The following is a 6799-nucleotide window of genomic DNA, read 5'->3' as shown; positions in this document are numbered from 1 at the left end:
GAAATCGAAATCGATATTTCAAACCGGTGAACGAAAACAGAAAAATTCACCAAGTATGTTCTACAAAATCAGCAACAGTAGACATCAGAAAGCTATCATGCTACACCTGTGAGAATTGTGTAAACACAAAATATAATGAGTGCTTAAACGTAGATCAAATTGGGAACTTTTCAAATTTAAAAATGGTTAAAGAAAACGCTGATCAGGAATCGGAAGATGAAGAGATCGTCGATGAAATCGAACAACTCTATGAACTTGTTTCGACCGGCACAATTTTTGCCGTTAAAGCAGACGATATTAATGTCCCTTATTATTTAGTAAAAGCAAACAAACAGATGACTGTTCTGCGCAAAAAAACAACGGACAAATGGGGAATAACGTATCTCCCCGGATCAAAAGTTATACATGGGTATTATTTTGGAATTGTAAACAACAACCCACTTGAACAAAAACTCATCAAACGTATTCCTGTTATAGTTCCTGCGCTTTCCGTAATTTATGTATGTTCGGAACTTGAACTTAATGAAGATGGAGCAATTAATATTGACAATTCCATGCACAGATCTATACTGCGCTGTCTTGATGATTAAAAATAAAAGTTTAAATTATGAGTCAATAAAGTTTTAGTATTTTTAATATCTCTGGTTTTTTTTAAAAACGGGCAATTAATGTTAAGTTTGTCTTCTTTGTGACACATCGGTACCCATGCTTCAAAATTAACCATGTATTAAATGTCGGAACGTCAGTTTTAATTATTAGAAAATAACGTCGTTTTATGTAATTTGAAGACGTTACGTTTGTGGACTCAGGTTTATGCACGCCGTCATTGTATATATGAACTCATTATTGATACCTGGATTAAAAAATTGGAAGATAAACGAGTGAAACTTGAAAAGATTTAACAATGACAGTCGAATCAAAAAGGTTAGAAAGGCCTTATAAAGAAAGAAGTTGTTGAGCAATGCGGATTCAAAAGTCCAGAAGGTTTTGCTAAATAAAGCTAGGTTATCTATTCCTTGAGTAGAAAGGATTTCGAAAAATTGAAAGTTTAGTAAACAGTTAATTTGTGATTATCACCATGCAGTGGCGGATCCAGAAATTTTCATAAGTGGGGGCCCACTGACTGACCTAAGAGGGGGCCCGCTCGAGTCACTCTTCAGTGATTCCCTATATAAGCAACCAATTTTTTTCCCAAAAAGGGGGCCCGGGCCCCCTGCCCCCCCCCTAAATCCGCCCCTGCCATTTAAATTTAAAATCATTTAACCACAAAAGAGTATATGATAGCTAGATTGAGCTGATAAACATAATATAGTTAAATAATACAGACAACAACTGTGAATCAATTACCATTGAAGATTATACACTAGTGTAGTTTTATAGAATAGTTTCCCCTTTCAGTTAAATCAAATATAATTTCTGTATTAAACTGCCTTGCTTTGCTAATTTGAACTTGGGAACTGACCGGTAGCAGTATCCTTGTAAAAAGGCATTTGTAAATTTGTTTTGTTCTATACAGCTCTATAGAATTGACATTCATATGCTTATTACAATTTACAGTTACTGGTATTAAGATTGAGGATGAAGTAATAAATTAATTTGACTGCAGAATTAGATATTAAATAAAACCTGAGTAAATATCTAAAAGTGTGGAACTATATTTCTATAAATTCATTCCCAATTGCTTAAAGGGTTACAATCGAGGAATCTTTTTAATACAAATTGACATTTACCGTCAATCTAATTAATAAAACTGTCAGAAGTTCTATTGAGTTATACAAAAATGACAGCTTTAAAAGAAATGTATGAAGTCATCATGTGAAATAGCAGTAGATGCCACTTAAGTGTTACTCACATAACAATTTGATCTAATAGTATGTGACAGACATTCATTTTTCAAATAATACATCCCACCACCCTCACAATGTTTTGAGAAAATAAGATGACATCATATTAGGGACCTCCCGTCTTGAATTTTCCTCGGAGTTCAGTATTTTTGTGATATTACTTTTTGCTATAATATTTCATAATCTGAAACTTTTTTAATATTTCATTGAAAACAGCACAACAATCATCAACTTAATTTAGTCTTTACATTTAATGACAAATGATTCAATAATCTAAGTTAATGTCTCTAAGCATGAATAAAAGAACGAATACCTGGTGAAGGATATTGGATAAAGTGCTTGTTGTAAAAATGATTGAGATGAACGACTTGTGCTGTTTATAAAGAGCAATAAACAAGATGTAAAAACTATTATATAAAGTATTTAAAACAAATTGAAATTTAAGAGTATATTGTTTCTGAAATAAGACTTGTTTCATCGTTCTAGACGCATCACGCCATGATTAAAAAAAAAATATGGAAAAGAGAAAATGTACTCCTAACCTAATAAATATATCCACAAAAATGGAAACGTCTAAGCTTCGACACCAGAAATGGTACATATCCAATATATCGAAAAACTATAAAATGTACTATCATTACGCCTACCTTATATTACTCGCACACCTGAGATCATCCGCCGATTTTGTTGGGGTTCATATTTCTCAGTATTTAGTTTTCTATGTTGTGTTTTGTGTACTTTATATGCAAAACATTGTCAGTTTATTTACTATCTATGAGTTTGACTGTCCCTTTGGTATCTTTCGCCCCTTATTCACACTTTCAAAACATGGGATGAAGACTCCTCTTGAATTTTTTCTTTACTTATGTTTTCTTTTCTTTTTTATGAAATTTGAATTCAGTCAGATAACTAGTATGTCCTATGAAAATATGGATTTATTTAGTTGGATTTCATTCTAGAATCTACTTTCTAGATAATACTTTTATATACATATTTTATTCGTTGGAAGTATAGCTTACTTCTAAAAATTACCGAATGCGCTTTTTTTCTCCCCCCCCCCCCCACATATACATATTTATACCACAATACCATAAGAACTTAAACCCATATTTTCCACGGAGATCGTTATTTAGTGATTTTACTATTTCTATATCAAATTGAAATATATTTATAGTAAGTGTAATAGGTGTAATACCACCATTGATTTTTCCCTATTAGTCTTTGTTAAATTGGCACTTTTAAAAAAATCGTACAGTATTTACCTTTATTTTAACCAAAGAAATACTTTGCATGTGTAAAGTTCAATCCTTTCCAGTGATACAGTGAAAATTTCACACTACATTTCATTGCATATAAGAAAGTAACCACCGCCGAGGGTAGACAACCCAATTTTTACACTGTTATTTACTGGTTACCTGCTTTGGTAACTATGTAACCTTAACGTTCCAAAATATTTTATAAGACCATCAAATAAAAAAAGAATGATGCTTTCAGACACCCAACATACATATTTACGACTCAGAAAAATTTAAGTGCATTGAAATGCAGGGTTCATTTTCTACAACTGTCAAATTCAAGGGAATATTTTTTTAGGCCTACTTTCGTATGCAACCGGATGTGACGTACCATGATTTGGTGGTATTACACCTAAAGAACACCTAAATGTCAAATAAACTTAATGCAATTTTTCCCCTCCAATTGCAAGTTATTTCAAGCATAACTGTCAAGTTTTGTCTCAGTCAGAACTATAGTTTCAGAGAAAATCACTATAATGTAAGGCCATATCCTACGGCAATTTCAGTCCAATTTCTTCGAAAAATCCTAATTTCAGTGTATCATTATAAAATGCAGTGTTGACTAATATCTGATCATAAACTCATGATATATGCATTCAAACAATTAAATAGAATACAAAAGACAACTTTAAGATGATAAACAATTTTATTGCACCTTTTAGAGTTCATTTGAAGGTCTGTTTTGGTCTGTTTTGGTCCATTTTCCCTCCTTCCTTCCTTTTTCATCAAAACTTGATATCTTTTGTCTAAAAAATAAAACAAATGTGATTATTTTCCCACAAAAATGAAATAAATGTAATGTTAAATCAATAATTAAAGTGTTTTAGCTGAAAGAACTGTCTCTATAAATGTTAACAGTCTACACGGAAGTTTCTATAAGCCCTTATGTGTAACTTGAGTTTTTGGTCTGTTCCCCTAGTGTGAGAAATAACGGTTCCCTTTCAGTCAATCATTTATTGCTACTGGTATCAAAGTCTTTTTATTTACTCATAACAGTATATTTCTAATAGATTTACACAAAAAGTCCACTTTCTTGTATTTTACATTAGAAAATGGGGAGAAAGAGTAATAAAAAAATACCTCAAAATGTTTTTAAAAAGGGTTATGTCCCTTGGAATGCTGGTACAAAAAATAATTGGTAAGAATTATAAAGTTTAAGTATGTGAGACTGGATTCTGATGTGTATAAATCCATGACAAATAAGTGTTTAGATGAGTTATTGTCTGTGCAAAATGTAGACGGCACAATAGCAAATTGTAAACTTTTGCGGCCAAAAAAAAAAAAAAAAACATGATGATAGTTGATACATACTTTAATGCTGAAGTGTCATCTGCAGACCAATTCACATATAAGATTTTTCAACAGAATGCTCTTCAGAACATGGTTAACACTGAAATAAAAAATTCACATGTTGTATAAACAAAACAAAAACTGTAAGGGTAATTTAAAATTCAACACACTAATCTAAATACAGCTTCGTCTGTCCACCCATTTGACTAAGAAAACACCCGTCAACCCCCATTTCAATGCAATTTTACCTCAAACGTACTTTCTGTGTCTAAATCCATCCCGAATAGTCCATGTTTACAATGTATGAACTGGTTTATTAATAACTTTTAAAAATGAAAGTACAATAGGGTCACGAGTGCACATTTAGTTTCCCTAAATAGGTGTAATACCACCATTGATTTTTCCCTATTAGTCTTTGTTAAATTGGCACTTTTAAAAAAATCGTACAGTATTTACCTTTATTTCAACCAAAGAAATACTTTGCATGTGTAAAGTTCAATCCTTTCCAGTGATACAGTGAAAATTTCACACTACATTTCATTGCATATAAGAAAGTAACCACCGCCGAGGGTAGACAACCCAATTTTTACACTGTTATTTACTGGTTACCTGCTTTGGTAACTATGTAACCTTAACGTTCCAAAATATTTTATAAGACCATCAAATAAAAAAAGAATGATGCTTTCAGACACCCAACATACATATTTACGACTCAGAAAAATTTAAGTGCATTGAAATGCAGGGTTAATTTTCTACAACTGTCAAATTCAAGGGAATATTTTTTTAGGCCTACTTTCGTATGCAACCGGATGTGACGTACCATGATTTGGTGGTATTACACCTAAAATGGCAATACTAAATATGTCTTACATTTATAATGTTAACCTGCAACTAAATGTAGCTCATGGACTTGTTAAAAATACATTGGCAGCATATCTATAATACTAAAATAACGAGGTCCAATTTGTCAGCCGTCATCACGTGAAAACGATGAATCAAAGAATTCAACTATATAACTAATATAGTATAATGCTGTTGATTAAAAATTACACCACTCCAGACCCTTTTGTTTTCCACATAATTAATATTGCCAATAATTAAGAAGTTCCGGGTCGAATCCGATACCGATACCAATGGTATATTCACTTGTTACCTATTACCTTATCTGTACGTTCCGCATCTGACAGGCGCACCACATAACCCTGTATTTAGGATTTTGCTATATACACGGGTCGTAATCACAGGGTTGACACTACTAAATTCAATCATTGTCACATTGTTCCCGATTGTAGTATTTTAATCAGTATGACTTTCTAAGATAACAATACGAACAATAAAAATCTGGACTTAAAATCAGGCGTATATAAGTACAGCATGTACAGATTTAAATTTGTTAGCCGGAATGACGTAAAGCAGCGAATCGAAGAATTCAACTTTATTTATAACTCATAAAGGACAATGCAGTTGATTAAAAAATATTCCTTTTCAGGCCCTTTTGTTTTCCAAATAAATAATAATACCAATAATTGATAAGTTCCAGATCGACGGATTCAAACAGAAAGATGTTGAAAGCAGAGAAAACTGTGGATCTTATAATCGGCATGACTTTATCAGATGACAATACCAACACTAAAATAAGGCTTACGCAAAGTTATATTCTTTAATTCAGGTATAGACCAGCGATATCACGGGTGTGTTCTAGTAAGACTTTAAAAAAGGCAACAGTACCGGTGTTAAAAAGTCATAAATCGATTGAAAGAAAACAAATCCGGGTCACAAACTAAAACTGAAGTAACCACATCAACTATAAGAGGTAAACAAAAGAATAACAGGATAACTTAAGTGAAACAAAAAACAAACATCAACATATAAAGATACAAACTATTTGATAATAACTACCATATTTCTGGCTTGGTCTTAGACTTTTTAAGAAAGAGTGGTGACTCATCCCTGATTAAATGGCTAGTCAAACCTCCCACTTTAAGACAATGAAAAATATATATCGCTAAAATCACAACATTACATGACAGAAACAAAGCACACACAAAAGCAAGACCATTCATTACAGAGAAACGCACAAACAAATAACATAGTAGTCAATACAAAATTTAAACTGTAGAACAACAACGAACATAATCCATCGACGACAGACATCACAGACTATAACAAAAGGTGACTCACATACGTAACTAACATGCATTCTCAAACTTTATACAATTATTTTCACAATACTCGTCCAAACAATTTTAATGACTATGATGGTATGGAAAGGCAATTTAATAATGATGTGGACACAACAGATTATCCAACAGAAACTTTCACAGAAACATCAATGTTGGATGTACAAAATACCGAGACACATTGTACAGC

The 6799-nt window shown here is 32.2% G+C and overlaps 1 long non-coding RNA gene across 2 annotated transcripts; it reads right to left on the bottom strand.

The window, feature by feature from the left end:
- Positions 1–3766: 3766 nt before the first annotated feature.
- LOC139518754 (uncharacterized) lies at positions 3767–5220 on the bottom strand. Of its 2 annotated transcripts, none has more exons than XR_011663444.1 (3): positions 4886–5220; positions 4451–4529; positions 3767–3885 (listed from the first exon to the last, which is right to left on the bottom strand). It is a non-coding gene; the product is annotated as an uncharacterized lncRNA (long non-coding RNA). The 2 variants fall into 2 exon arrangements; XR_011663445.1 differs by lacking the exon at positions 4886–5220 and adding an exon at positions 4678–4728.
- Between the last annotated feature and the right edge of the window lie 1579 nt (positions 5221–6799).

The sequence above is a fragment of the Mytilus edulis genome, chromosome 4, assembly GCF_963676685.1.
Source record: "Mytilus edulis chromosome 4, xbMytEdul2.2, whole genome shotgun sequence".
Classification (NCBI taxonomy): domain Eukaryota; kingdom Metazoa; phylum Mollusca; class Bivalvia; order Mytilida; family Mytilidae; genus Mytilus; species Mytilus edulis.
This window is presented reverse-complemented; position numbering and strand designations above follow the sequence as displayed.